Source organism: Adiantum capillus-veneris, chromosome 19, assembly GCF_014529385.1.
Source record: "Adiantum capillus-veneris isolate H3 chromosome 19, ASM1452938v2, whole genome shotgun sequence".
Taxonomy (NCBI): Eukaryota; Viridiplantae; Streptophyta; class Polypodiopsida; order Polypodiales; family Pteridaceae; genus Adiantum; species Adiantum capillus-veneris.
In genome coordinates, this window is record NC_140949.1 from 28,910,868 (window position 1) to 28,925,875 (window position 15,008).

Consider the following 15,008-nt stretch of genomic DNA (forward strand, 5'->3'; position numbering starts at 1 on the left):
GTTATTTTCCGCTACACACAAGTACTAGGCCATTAAATGCTACATGGAAGCATTTGCATAGGGAAGGAGTTCTCAATGACCAACCAAGCATGGAGTTTAAGCCATGAGCTGAACTGCATCCAGAGGTATCTAGCGACTAGTGTTACCCTTAAATGGGTGTTATGAATGAAAGCGTACTCAAGAAAATATAACATTGTGGAGGGTGAACATATGTATACGGTGCATTGGGAGAAGAGCGAGAGAGAAAATATAGTGGAGGGTGAAATAGAGTGCACAGAGGCATGAAAAGATAACAACAAAGAATCTTTAAATGTCCATCTAAATGAGAACAGGCAACCACGTAGTAATGCAATGACAAAATCTGGGTATACCATCACATCAAAAAGTTTATGAAAAAATAACTAGAAGAGCAATGGACCTTGTGTAGGGATCGACCGGTCCACCCATTCCCTTCCGCTCTGCTACGGACAGAGAGAATTTCACTTCGCCATGAGAGCGATCCAGAACACCTCCAACCTACCTAAGCTAGACATAGGCTGAGGTCACTTTGCCTCCCTCCATAAACCCGAGCTCTAAAAGGATCCCAAGTACCAGTAGGTGGTAGGGTATCAACACCAACCATACTAGTTTAGGCGCCACACCTCTTCGATGCCCAGCATCGAGTGTTTAGGCAAAGCCAAGGCATCCCCGACGCGTTGGCCGTGTAGGTCATTCAACCCCCGACGCACTAACCATGTAGATGAGCCTAACAAAAAGAAGAAGACCTCGGCAACACCCCTAATCCAGCAAAGCCCAGGTCAACGACCCTTTAGTTTAAGGCTAAGCAATGTAGGTGATCCTAGTCTTGTAAGGACGCTTCCATGAGAAACATAACACGTGAGTATAATCACAATAGGACTTTCCATATGCACAAACAACCTTTTCCAATCAGGTAGACTATACAGGGTCACTATCCTTACATGTCAATCATAAACCATTTAGATCACTTCCTGATTCAATCCCAAAATCATAAACCATAATCCAATCACATCACACGGGTGAGCACTCCACCCAACTTGGGTGAGGTACGACCAATCCTGCATAACCACCTTAGAACACTGACATGGCTGCAAACATTTTGGCAGCATAACCATATTTAGAAAAAAAACATGAGCCACACCGGGTTACACCAAAGAATATCAACCGTAATCCATAAGGGAATCTCAGCCCTTAACCATGAATCATAATCACACTGAACCAACTCCCACACTTGGAGTTTGACTTATCCCCTGCAATCAATTGGAGTCCATACACATATGACTCTTAAGACATGATTCTTTCATGCATAAAAAGAGTCCGATTAGCAACTAATCATGATATAAAAATCCAATTTTGACAACATCCAACCATGCAAAGTTGATGCATCACATCTTCACCTCCTTAGCACCCCATAGAGCTAATTTTTTACCTAGAAAGGTAGAAAGCAATCATAACCATGATATGAGGCATCCACATCAATCCATAAGTTCCCATACATCATATGATAACATTTCATCACCCTAAACATGATGCAAAACAGCTCTGACCTTTAGGTCAACCATAAACCATAATTTCACACATATGTAAAAAACAATTTTTTGGCATTTTCGGAGTGTCCCCTCTCAGCCTGCCCCTCTCAGCCTGGATTAGCTGCAAACTTTTGGGAAAAGACTCGAGTCTTTTCTAAAAACATGGCACAGCTTTTGGCAGTCAACTCTTCCACTTACCACTAAATTTTTGCAGTAAAAATTGACTAACTCGCTAGTATCCCTGCAACTTATGAAACCGTGGCTAGACTATGCCGCACCGTGATGTCCCAGCATAATAATGACTTTCCCGACTGCCCCGACGTATTTACGGTATCGCTTTTTATAAAAATAATTCTCGTAAAAATCCCGTTTGGTCTCGTTGTTGCTCCGGGTGACCATTTTGAAATCCGACGGAGACTAAAATGAATATTTTTATGTTTAGATCATCATAAAAAGCACATTGCTTTTCAAAAATGCCAAAAAGCACGAAAAGTTAAAAATATCGTAAAAAGCAAAAAATAAAAGTAAAATTTCCTTAAATTGAACCACGAGGTCCTCTCATCCACTGGAATAAGAAAGCGAATTTGTTTTTCACTAAAAAGCACTAAAAATTATGAAAAGCTAAAAATAGTGTGAAAAGCACTCAAAAAGTAGATTTTTACAAAATTGAACCATAGCTTCCTTGGAACACGTAGATCAAAGATCCGACCTTGCATTGCTTTTTGCAAAAAAGCACATAAAAGCATGAAAAACCTAAAAATAGCGGATTCTTCTAAAACTGAACCAAACATCTGTCTAACCTATTGAAACATGGAAATAGCCTTGCTTTTTACTTTAAAACCTTTCAATAATGTCAATCAAGCATCTTAAGTCAAAATTTGGCAAAATAGATATTGAAAACTATTTTTCTTATTTTTAGAAGAGACCCAAAAATTGAGGATCTTACACACAAGCTACACTCAAATGACCAAAGTCATCAAAAGCTAGTCACTACTCGCAAACAAATCATAACTGTTACAACATCAAACAACATCCAAATGTTACGAAACTTGTAGGACATGTATATAAGACCTAAGCACACATGCTTATGGTTTCAAATCTCACTTTTGATAAAGTGAAAAAATTGTGTTTTTGACCTAGTCGTTTTTTACCATGAATGCATTTAAATGCTAAAAAATGATGTCCCAATATCCCGCCTATGCTTACTTTTTTATTTCCTAGCTTGAATTCCTACTTATAATTAAATTAGGCCACGGGTCGGCGATTGCAAAAGCTACAGTTTACCATGATATGTTTACGTAAATGCGTAGAGCTCTTACTTGCGGTTGCAACACAACAGACGGCACTGCAATGTGACAACGAAGAAGAGAGTAGGAAGCGCGAGAAGGAGAGAAGTGAGCACCGTCAGCTCACGATGTGTTTCTATTATCCAAAACTTAACAATAACTTATAAAAATTGGCTTTTATACCTTAGCCAAGGTTTCTTTGATCAAAAACTAATAATCCGGGAGCTCTAACTAAGGATTGATAGAATCTGGAAGCTTATAGCTCCAACTCATCGATTACAATATCCACTTGGAAAATAGGAGTTACAATAATCCCGATGTATCAAATGAATAAGTGTTTTTACAATAAAAGCTCCCGAAAAATGTTACATGGGTTAGCTTGCTGCTAACAACTATCATGACACTCATAAATCATTTGGCACCTGATGTCAATTACCATCGGTGCACATACTCTCCCATTTTGGAGTACATACCCCTTCCCTTTATCAATAGATAAATGCTTCCAATGATTCGGTTCATTACTAGTTAAAGTGGAACTTTTTGTAAAGTATCCCTAAACACTGGCTTGAGTTTTGATAAGATCTCTCTTCATAACATGAATCTGCACCTTGAAGTAATAATGATCATATTTGCATTATCTTTAAAGAGACTGCAAAAATTCACTTTGAATTTCTTTAAATGCAAGAGCATTTACCTCAAGCTTGTGACCTAAAGCATCAACTACAACATTTTTTTATCTTTACAATACTGTAACTTACTTGAAGGATTTTAACCTACCTAGCCTTACATTCTTCTAAATCTTTCTATTGTGCAAACCATTTGATGCTTTTAGGATTGAAAAAAAATTCAAATTAAGCACCATACCAATAATATCACCAATGCTTCAAAGCATGAATGATGGCATAAATGCTCAAGCTCATAAGTAAGATAATTTTGTGAAGTAAAATCCAAATTTTTTCTTTCAAAAGCAACATGTTGTACAACCTTCTTGCAATAGCATTGCTTCAATTGCGTCTCAAACAAAAATTCTTTGAGAGGATCAATAAGAGCTAAAATGGGTATCGTATGTAAAGCGACCTTAGGCTTCTAAAAACTATGTTGTTGCTCTTTGCTCCAAGTGAAGGCCTTGCCTTCAGTCTTTAATCGGTGTTTCATATATAGGGACTACTATCTTAGCATAATCTTTGATAAATTTACAATAATATCCTTCCATTCAGAAAAAAAAATGAAGTTCTTTCAGATTAGACAAATAAGGCCATCATAAGATTACAACAACCTAAGCATAATCTTAGCATGGGAACTACTATCTTAGCATAATCTTTGATGAATTTATGATAATAGCCTTCCATATTGGAAAAAAATATAAAGTTCTTTTAGATTCGACACATGGGGCTATTGGAAGATTACAGCTACCTAAGCTAGATATATCCAAGAAAACAATGATAAATTTCCCTTAATATGGTCATAAAGTATCATTCATCATGGTCATGATAGCGGCACGAGGGTTAGCTAAATGGAAATGCATAACTAAGAGCTCATAATGCCCAAATCTTGCACAAAAGATAATCTTTGGAATGTCTGCTAAACGTAGACCTACTCAGTGATAGCCATAAATCTATCTTGGAGACATAACGATCTCCCTTTAGCTTATCAAATAACTCATCCACCCTTGGGAGAGGATATTTGTTCTTAACAATTACTACACTCACATCACATTAATCTACACACATGAGCATAGATCCCTCTTCTTTTGAATAAAACCATGGCTAACAATTACCAAATCAATGCCATGTTGCATTAAACGTTTTGGAGGCAACCCTGAAGGAAAATCTTGAGGAAAAACATCCTCGTAATCTTGTAACAGTTGTTGGAGTTAATGTGTAGCGTGCTAAGAAACATGTTACTTACTGTGTTCATGAGTAGCCATACAGAGAGAGAAAGTGTGCTTTGTTGCGACCTTGAGCACCCTCTGTGGGATGGGTGTCTAACCTCACTCCTATCTTATTGCAAACATAGCAAGAACCACGAATATAATTGTCAATCCATGGGACGAAGCTAACTTCACTAGTACATAGAGGCTACAAGAGGTTGTCAATCTCTTGGAAAACAACAAACAACTTGCATCTAACTCAAGCTACACTCAAATGACTGAAGTCACCAAAAGCTAATCGCTCATCGGCAAACAAATCACATCCATTATAGCATCAAACGACATCCAAACGGAAAGAAACTTCTAGGACATGTTTATGGTTTCAAATCTCACTTTAGGTCAAGTACAAAAATCATGATTATTAATAGTAGTGAGTTTTTGACCTAGTCGTTTTTGGCCCAGAATGCATTTAAATGCTTAGTAATGATGCCCCAATACCCCGCCTATACTTAGTTTTTTATTTTAAAGCTTAAATTACTACTTATGATGAGATTAGGTCATGGGTCGATGACACCAAAAGCTACAAAATATCGTGTAATGCTTACGTCAATGCGTAGAGCTCTTACCTGCGGGCTGCAACGCAATAGACGCGACTACAATGTGACAACCGGGGAGGGAGTAGGAAGTGCAAGAAGGAGAGAAGTGAGCACCATTAGCTCTCGCTGTGTTTCTATTATCCAAAAAACTTACAAAAACTGGCTTTTATACCTTAGCCCAAGTTTTTGGTGGTCAAAATTAATAATCTAGGAGCTCTAACTAAAGATAGTTTGATACAATCTGGAAGCTTGTAGCCCCAGCTCATCAATTACAAAGTTTATTTGGAAAATAGGAGTTACAATATTCTCGCTTCATCAAAATAATAAATGTTTTTACAATGAGAGCTCCAAAAAATGGTATCTGAGTTAGCTTGCTGCTAACATTTTCCCCCTCCTCGCGTGTGTCGTACCTTGACACAGCTTTATGGGTTGAAGTAATCTTTGGGTTAACGGCGGCTGGCGAGGTGGTTTTTTAGTGCATGTAAGGGTTTCTCATATCTGATTTCTTTATTTGTCTGGAACCTGCAAGAACTGCATGGTGACTCTGTTTTTTAGCTCAATGGCCGAGTAGCCAACAAATCCAAAGGTGAGGTTGCTTATCACTGGCCCAAATATCTTCGTTCGCCAAGTGAAGAACCCTGTATAAAATGCTTTCTAAAATGCCAACATATTGCTAGATGACAAGAACATGCATCGGGCGTAGAAGCCATAAAGGACTTCTTCGGAGGTTGGCCGCTTAGGTCGTAGCAAAGACCCTTATTGCCTTCAAGGAACGACATCCATGGTATGCCTGCTTGCTTTGGCTCATGAAAAGCTTCAATGCATGTGAGCATCATTCGGTAAATTTTGTAGACCATGGCACATGAGAGATCAAAGAGGCTTTTGAAGAACGTCACGGCATCCGTTAGGGTTTTCACTAAAGGTGCCGCGGGAAGCGTGTGCGAGTGCAAGTGCGAGAGCACACACACACACACACACACACACACACACACACACACACAGAGAGAGAGAGAGAGAGACCTGCTTTGGGTGGAGCGCACAAAAATGTTATCCTGTTTGCAGCTCCTTATTCTGTTGTATTAAAGAATAAGTGTATAATGGTTAAGTTAGTAGATGGGTTAGTAGTGAGTGAGATGTTCGGCCAGCTGGCATGAATCCCAACAAACTCCCACTTGAAGGCCAACGCAGCCCAATTGACCTGGTATATACAACCGCGAAGCAATCTAGTGGCTTCAGCCTATACCCATCAACTCACTGCAATGTATAAACCTCTCCAAATCTAAGCCTTTCATCAAAGCATCTGTTGGGTTGTCGTCAGTGTGTACCTTGACCAAATCAATGGGCCTTTTGGCCAAGAAATCTCTCACGAGATGATACCTGACTTCAATGTGTTTTGATTCGGAGTGAAACACGGGATTCCTTGCCAATGCAAGAGCACTCTGACTATCACAATATATCACTGGAGTCTCATCAATGCCAAGATTTTTGACTAAGTGAGATAACCATACAGCCTCTTTACTTGCATCCGACAATGCAACGTACTCTGCTTTTGTAGTGGAAGATGACGTACAATCTTGAAGACATGACCTCCAAGATATTGCTACTCTAGCAAATATGAAGACATAGCCAGATGTCGATCTCCTATTGTCGACACAACCCGCATAGTCTGCATCCGCATAACCCACAATGGATGATCACTGTTCCCGAAGCGTAAACACCTGCCGACCGTACCTTTGAGGTACCTAAGAATGTGCTTCACTACTTCCCAATGCTTGCTGCCAGGATTTGCCATATATCGGCTCACCACTCCCACTGCAAAAGCAATGTCTGGTCTTGCAGCCACCACAGCATACATAGGACTGCCCACTGCCGAAGAATATGGTACCTTAGCCATTCCAGCTTGCTCAACATGAGATTTGGGTGCATCTTCCTTGCTAAGTTTCAAGAATGCCTGCATTGGGGTACTCAATGCTTTCCCCCCGTGCATATTGAAACACTGCAAAACTTTCTGAATGTATGTTTCCTGAGATAACTCAAGAATACGACGTTTGCAATCTCTTTTGATTCACATGCCAAGAAAGCGTGTAGCATCCCCCAAATATTTCATTGCAAAATTATTGCTAAGTGTTTTCTTCAAGTTGGCAATTTCCGCAATGGATTTCCTAGCTATAAGCATGTCATCAATATATGAAACTAGAATGATCATCGAATATCCTTGAGACCTCATACATGCATCAAATTTATGATACCACTACCTTGAACCCTGCTTTAATCCATAAAGTGCCTTTTTGATCTTACATACTAGCTCCTCACGAGATGCGTTCTCCTGAACAAACCCTTCAGGATGCTGCATGTAAACATCCTCCTCGAGATCCCCGTGAAGAAATGTTGTCTTCACATCCATTTGGACAAGTTCCATGTCCTCAATCACTACAAGACGAAGTATGGTTCTAAGCGTTGTCATCTTGACCACAGGCGAGAAGATTTCATCGAAATTGACTCTCTTTTGCTGTTTGAACCCTTTGGCTACAAGTCTAGCCTTGTACTTTGGATTTGGATCACCTTAGGTAAATTTCTTCTTGTAAACCCATTTGCAAGATAAATCTTTTGCATCATTTGGCAATTCTACCAAGTCCCAAGTGTCATTAGCCAGAATCGAGTTATACTCAGATTCCATAGCCTGCTCCCACTTCACCACATCATCCGTCATCATGGCTTCTTGGTAGCAGCTTGGCTCACCGCAATTGTTCAACATGATTTAATCAAGACCTGGCTCAAAACGTGCAGGTGGATGAGAGACTCTAGTAGACCGTCTCACTCCTTGACCATTGTTATTCGCTCCGTCTGGAGCATTGCTAGTGGAAGGTACATCACTAGCCCGCTGAGTTGATTTCATTGTCTCTGAGGCGACATCCTCAAAAGTGACTCTCCGAATATCTATTTCCTTGATAGTTTGTTTATGCATCTTTGACTCATTGAAGATCACATCTGAACTAAATTGACTCGACGAGATTCCGGGTGCCAGAGACAATATCCCATCTCTTCATCTGCACCATATCCAATGAAAATACATTTGTGTGACTTTGGCTCTAACTTCTGTCGAAGTTGTTTAGGCATGTGAGCATAAGCTTCACAACCAAAAACACGTAGATGGTCATAGTGGGGCTTACATTTAGACCATAACTCTTCTGGAATCTCATAATTCAATGGTGTACTAGGCGAACGATTTATAATGTGCACTGCGGTCAAGACGGCTTCTGCCCAAAAGCCTTGTGTGAGATTTTCCCTAGAAAGCATGGTTGTGACCTTTCTTGAATCATATGATTCATGCGCTCAGCAACTCCATTCTGAGCTGGTGTGTATGGTGCAGTAAACTGCCTTTTAATCCCCCTTTTAGCACAAAAATTGTCAAACTCCCTTGGAAACATACTCTCCATTGTTGTCAAACTCCCTTGGAGACATACTCTCCATTGTTGTCAGTCAGCAACCTCTTGAGTTTGTTGCCAGACTGATTCTGAACGAGTGCCAAAAATTTCTGGTAACACAGGAAGAACTTGATCCTTATGTTTCAAAGGATATGCCCACACCTTTTGAGTAGAGTCATCTATGAATGTCACAAAATAGATGGCCCCCCCTAGAGATTTGGTTGACATAGGACCACAAACATCACTATGTACTAAATCTAGAGGTTCAACTCGCTTTTGACCCAATGGTAAGTGAAAGGACCTAGTCTGTTTTCCATAGATACAGTGGTCACAAACAAGAAAGTCAACATAAGACAAGACAGGTAAGTAGCCAAAACGAGTCAGAGTTCTCATTCCTTTTTGGCTAATATGACCTAGCCGGAAATACCACAACTCAGTAGACAGCAGCTCGCCTATAGATATGTAATCATGACCAACATCTGACACATGCATGGAATACAAGGTACCATGCTTGACCTCTGAGTACAACAAGATTACCTTTGCGTACTATCCACGAACCATTGCCAAATGTGGTGTTGTAGCCCAAATCATCAAGCTGACCAACAGAAATCAAGCTTTTAGTCAACTTGGGCACATGTCTGACATTACATAAAGTAAAGTGCATGCCATTAATTAGATGCAATTTGACGTTTCCAACACCCTCAATGTCTAGTTCATAAGCATCACCAAGTCTCACTTTGCCACAAGAGTGAGAATAAGTAGAGAACCACTTTCTATGTGGTGTCACATGGAAACTCGCACCAGAATCTAGTATCCAATTATGTACATACTACGCATCTTCTGTAACAAGAGCCTCGACAAGTAGATCTACTGTGAAGACCAATACGTCAGAAGTAAGTGGAATAACAACCACTGGTAGAGTCTCTACAATAGGAGAATTTGAATACTCTAGCACATTGATCTCCTCTAATTTTGCTTTGCCCTTGTTTGAATCATCAGACTTAGAAGTGTCACGGGATTGTTTATCCTTCTTGCTTTGCTGCCATTTCATGCAATCCTTCTTCACATGCCCTTTTTTATGGCAGTGATAGCACTCGACATTACGCATAGAACCCCGAGACTTATTTCATGAGTCCCCACGTTCCTTGCTTTTGGCACGACTTTGAGTGCGTCTGTCTATCACTAGCAACATACGCATCACCATCCTTCTTGCCTTCGAGATATTTCCTGCAAATCTCCTCGGTAAATAGACTCCCAAGGATGTCATTGTACACTACACCGGTATCATGTGTTGAGTTGCTAATTACAGTACAGAACGTATCCCAAGATGAGGGTAAATTGCATAGCAAGAAGATACATTTGATTTCCTCATCGAAGACCAAACTCTCAGTGGTCAACTGAGTGAAAATGATATTCAACTCATTAATGTGAGTAGAAATAGTGCCCTCTTCCTTCATAAAAAGGTCAAACAGCTTCTTCATCAAGAAAACCTTATTAGTGGCACTTTTGTTCTCATAACTGGAACACAACTTATCCCATACATCTCTAGCATTCCTTTCTCCAACTATAGTAAAGTACACAAATTCGGCCAAATGCAAACAGAGGGTAGATTTGGCCTTAGCATCAAGTTTCTCCCACTCAACATCTGTATACTCGCCCTATGGGCACTCCATGATAGGATCCAACTGGAATTTTTGTATAAGAACATCTTGAATCTGCTCTTTCCAAATAGCAAAATTCATCCCATCAAATTTCCGAATATTGTAAATATTATTTTCATCACTAGATGACATGGCCGCAAACTAAAGATAATATGGCGATAAACACTGGTAATTCTGGGAAAATTTTGGCAGAGTTTCCCCATAAAAACTGACATAATCTCAATCCAAAACTGTCACAAGAGATCAGTAACGCATCAAAAGTAATGCTCTCAAAGCATAAGACAGGCGCATCAACCACTAACTGTGCATAAAAAGTCAAAATTTGACCCAAGACTGCCAACACGGCGTCAAATGCACCTAGCCCTCTCTATACATGTCCTATGGTGAGGCCACAAAAAAGGGGTACTCCAGCAACCTGTATCACCGAAAGGATCTCAACATTCGAGAATCCCCTAGCTCAAGAAAACCTCGCAATATTTAGAGCAAAGGATCAATGATCAGACAACTTTCTTGAGACAAATAATGAAAAATTTTGCATTTGCCTCGATCAAAGGTATAGACGAAGTATATAAGACATTGGAAAAGAAGAATAAAGATATTGAGCTAGAGCTAAAGCTAGAGCAGTCACAAAGAAGAGATCTTGCACTTACATCGAGGCAACTGCGGAAGTTTCCGTTATTTGTCTCAAGAAAGCTCTCTGATCATTGATCCTTTGCTCTAAATATTGCAAAGATGTGTTTGCTACGTTGAGCTGCACTTGGATCTTTTTTACTGACAGAGTTGTGGTTAAGAATTCATTTATTACCTCTGTCAGTTGTTGGTCTTTGATCTTGCAAGCATTTGTTAACTTGTTGAGAAGTTCGTCGAGCTCCTCCATTTCTTTTTGTTGCTTCTCTTTGGCTGGCTGGTGTTGTTCATCTTTAGCTCTCAGCTCTTGGATTTGTCTTTGTAGATTTGTGATGAAATTCATCCTGTCCTCTAGCTCTCCTTGGAAAATGTCGGTGACCATCTCTAGCTCTCTAGCCTTAGCACTGCGGCTAAGTGCTGCTTTTCGCATTTTTTTAGTCATCTCCTGCATTTGCTTGGAATATTCATTAACTTGCAGGATGACTTTGTCATTCGTCTCCCATGCTTCATGCTCTCTAGGATGTGTAGAGGTTTCAGCAGTCTCTGTGTGTGGCTCCCTCGGTGGTTCTGCGGTGGCTTGTGGTTGTGGTTGGGGTTCTACCTCTCCTTGATGCTGTGCGGTTGCTTTGGCTGCTTTGTCTTCTTGAGGCTTTGTGGATGCCTCGGCCGTTTCCTGTTGGGTGGTTGTAGAAGGTGTGGCCTCTCTTTGTTCAATTGTCCTTGGTTGCTCAAAATCGGCTACTACTTCCTATGGTTCAAGCTCCGTCTCTTTGGCTTCCTCGTCCTCAGTGGATCTAACAATTGGTGAAGGTGGAGGGTTTGGCATTGGGTGATATGTGGCCGTAGCAGGTGAGGTGGGCTTCAGAGACATTTCCTCCTGGTCATGCTATGTCTTTCCTTGTTCTGTTGCCTCTGCATGTCTTTGTTGCTCTGCTGCATCTTCTCTGGCTTTTCTCTCAACCTCTTGAGCTTCTTTTAGCTTTAGTGCTTCTGCCATTGCATACATTCTTTCAAGAAAATATGTGGGGTCCTCTGCTTCTTTCCTTACAGGGTTCTTGGTTCTAGGACCCCTTATCTCTTTTGGAACCCACTTTTTTGGGTCCTCACCTACAGCTTGGCGGCTTCTTTCATAGGTTTGTTTTCTCTCTCAAACCTCGCCTTCTTCTGCTAAGGTTCCTCTTGGTGTGCAGCCACTGCTTTTTTCTTCATCTCTTCTATTCTGGCTCTCCTCTCTTCATTGTCTAAGCTCTCACTCCTATGAGCTTCGTGGGAGCTTTCAACAAATTCTTCATCAGATTATAAAATCTCTTTGTCGACTGTGTGGTTCAGGGAGATGGTTGTGCAGACAAAATCCGTGTGTTCTGATCGGGGGCAAGCTACAATTTTTTTGTCATGCCAATAGCATGGTATGCTATTCCTGTCAGTACCTCAGGTGCACACAGATACGTGATTTTACCGTCTTTCTTGGTGCCCTTTAATGTTGATAGCACATATTGAGCATGGTCAATGGGTTTCCTGGTTGTCGACTTCAACACTTGGGTGAATGTTGTCACAACTGCATGATTTGGTGTGTTGTACCTTGGCGGTCTCTTTGTAGCACATATTGAGCGTGGTCAATGGGTTTCCTGGTTGTCGACTTCAACACTTGGGCGAATGTGGTCACAACTGCATGATTTGGTGTGTTGTACCTTGGCGGTCTCTTTGCTAGAAAATGAAAGTATTGATGATACAACCGTGTTGGTTCTTCCACTTACTGTTGGATGAGGTCGGCAAAGGTTGCCACAACAGTCTCCTTAGTGAAGGTGTCATAAAATCTAATATCTAACCAACCCAAATGATTTTCTCATATTAAATTGATCACTTAATGTGGGAGAATAAATGGGAACAAGTGTTAAGATATAGATATGTGCTTATAGATCTATCTCAACACGGGGCCAATAGTAAAGGGGCCCAAATGGGAGATGGTCTATCAAGAGCAAGGCTAACCAATGGAGCATAAGACCTTAGGGTTAGCTTCATTGAAGACCTCCAATAATGTGTGTAAAAGTCCTTTGACCTTAGGTAAGCTAGGGCTGAGCTTGAGGTGGAAACCCGGCCCAAGCTCGAGGTGCTTGTCGTGCTTGAGGTGCTTGTCCTGCATGAGGTGCTTGTCATTCTTGAGGTGCTTGATTAAGATGCTTGAGGTGCTTGACTGGCTCCATGCTTGAGGTGCTTGACTTGGTGCATGATTAAGGTGCTTGAGGTGCCTTGAGAAGCTTGCCTGAGATGATTGTGGGAATACCCCCTAGTCAAGTGCTTTTTCATGCTTGATGACTAAGGTGCTTGAGCTCCTAAAGTCAAAAGCATCCCTACAAGAGGGGGGGCGAGCCCTTTTCCTAGGGATTAGAGAGAGAACACACACTCACACTCACAAGGGAAGCCCCAGCTTGAAGAGGCAGCAAGGACACATGTCAGGTCCCTACCCATGTTACCTTCATGTGTTGCTTGAAGCCTATTGGCTAGGCTTCAAAGGGGTCCAATGATAAATTACTTGAATTATCTAATTGTTTTTGCATTTATCAAGTCCTCTCTCTCAAAGGGGAAAGGGGGACACTTGTCCCAAGGCTACCCATGTTGCTTGTAATGGCTTCTGCTTGTGATTGGCTAGGCCTAGAGGGGTCCAATGAGCTTCAAGCATGAGCTACAAGGGGGGGTCGACCCAAGCAAGCTAGGGGGGTGCTTAGGGGGTATACTCACCAACACACACTCACAAGCACTCTCATTGTGTACTATGCAAAGTGCAAGAGCTCCCTCTCCTTCTCCAAGCAAGTAGAGGTTGAGAGCCTACACCAACACTCTTGGCTATGGAGTGCAAATCCATCCAAGATACATGCTTCAATGCTTGAGCTTGCCATCTATTTCTTCTTCATTACTATGCTATTATGTATGCTAGCAACAAGAGTATGATAAGTGAGGAACTAATTCTTTCTCCTACGAAATATTTCTTCTTCCTCTTCCCTACCCTCATTCCCTGCTAGCTCTCTCCACCTTCGAAGGTGTTTGAGGTCTTGGGACTGAGGCTTGGTATAGTTAAAGCTTTCTTCAAGTTTAGGTTATGCTATGATGGTGACGCATGAAGCTTTCCATCTTCATTGCTTCACCTAGGTCACAAGGAACACAAAGAATGTATTGTAACAAGTCTCTTTTTATGGGAGAAATCATAATACAAATGCCTATTGGAGGGGGGACCGGCTCCACATAAATCCGGTCCTCAACTGTTGTCATGTTCTCTAAATTCTCTCTCTTGCAAAAGTATTGTCTATGCCAAGTTAACTAATTGCTATAATTATGTTGCTATCTTCAATTATGTCTACCCGCTATGCTCACAAAATCATTTCTTGAAAGTACTCTCATTAAATTCCGCTACTCTCAAATTGAATAGGCAAATTCCATAACATTGGTATCAGAGCATTTGGTTTCTCTTTTCTTGCTTAAGAAGAGAGGTCCTTAAGTAGCCTATAAATGGTTGATGTTGTTAATTATAATAGAGTAAGTGGAACTGGGATCTAATATCGGTTTTGTTAAGCCCACTATGTGGGGGATGGTGCACACCTCGGGAGCTTTGGACTTAATAATGGAGTCTTTTTAGACTTGCCTACGGCTTTACCATTATTGAGCCATAAGAATTCCGAAAAGAGCTAGCCCTTGGCAACTCTGCTATGTTAGACCTACTCCTCTACTCTCTATAATTAACCACTTTGAGCCGTGGGTGTAGATACTTAAGAGCCGATTTTCAAAGGCTAAGAGGAGTGGCAACTAAGGTTTTGTATTGCCAAAGCATACACTAAGTATAAACATAAATTTTGTTAACATGGCTGACAATAATCAAGAGAGTAGAATGAACATTGATAGCTTTGATTTTGCACATGAAGGTGCTAATGATGATGCTCCCATGTTTGTGAATTATCTCGTCACTAGGTTGCAACAATCTATAGGCAACCCTGTTTTGCAAGCCGA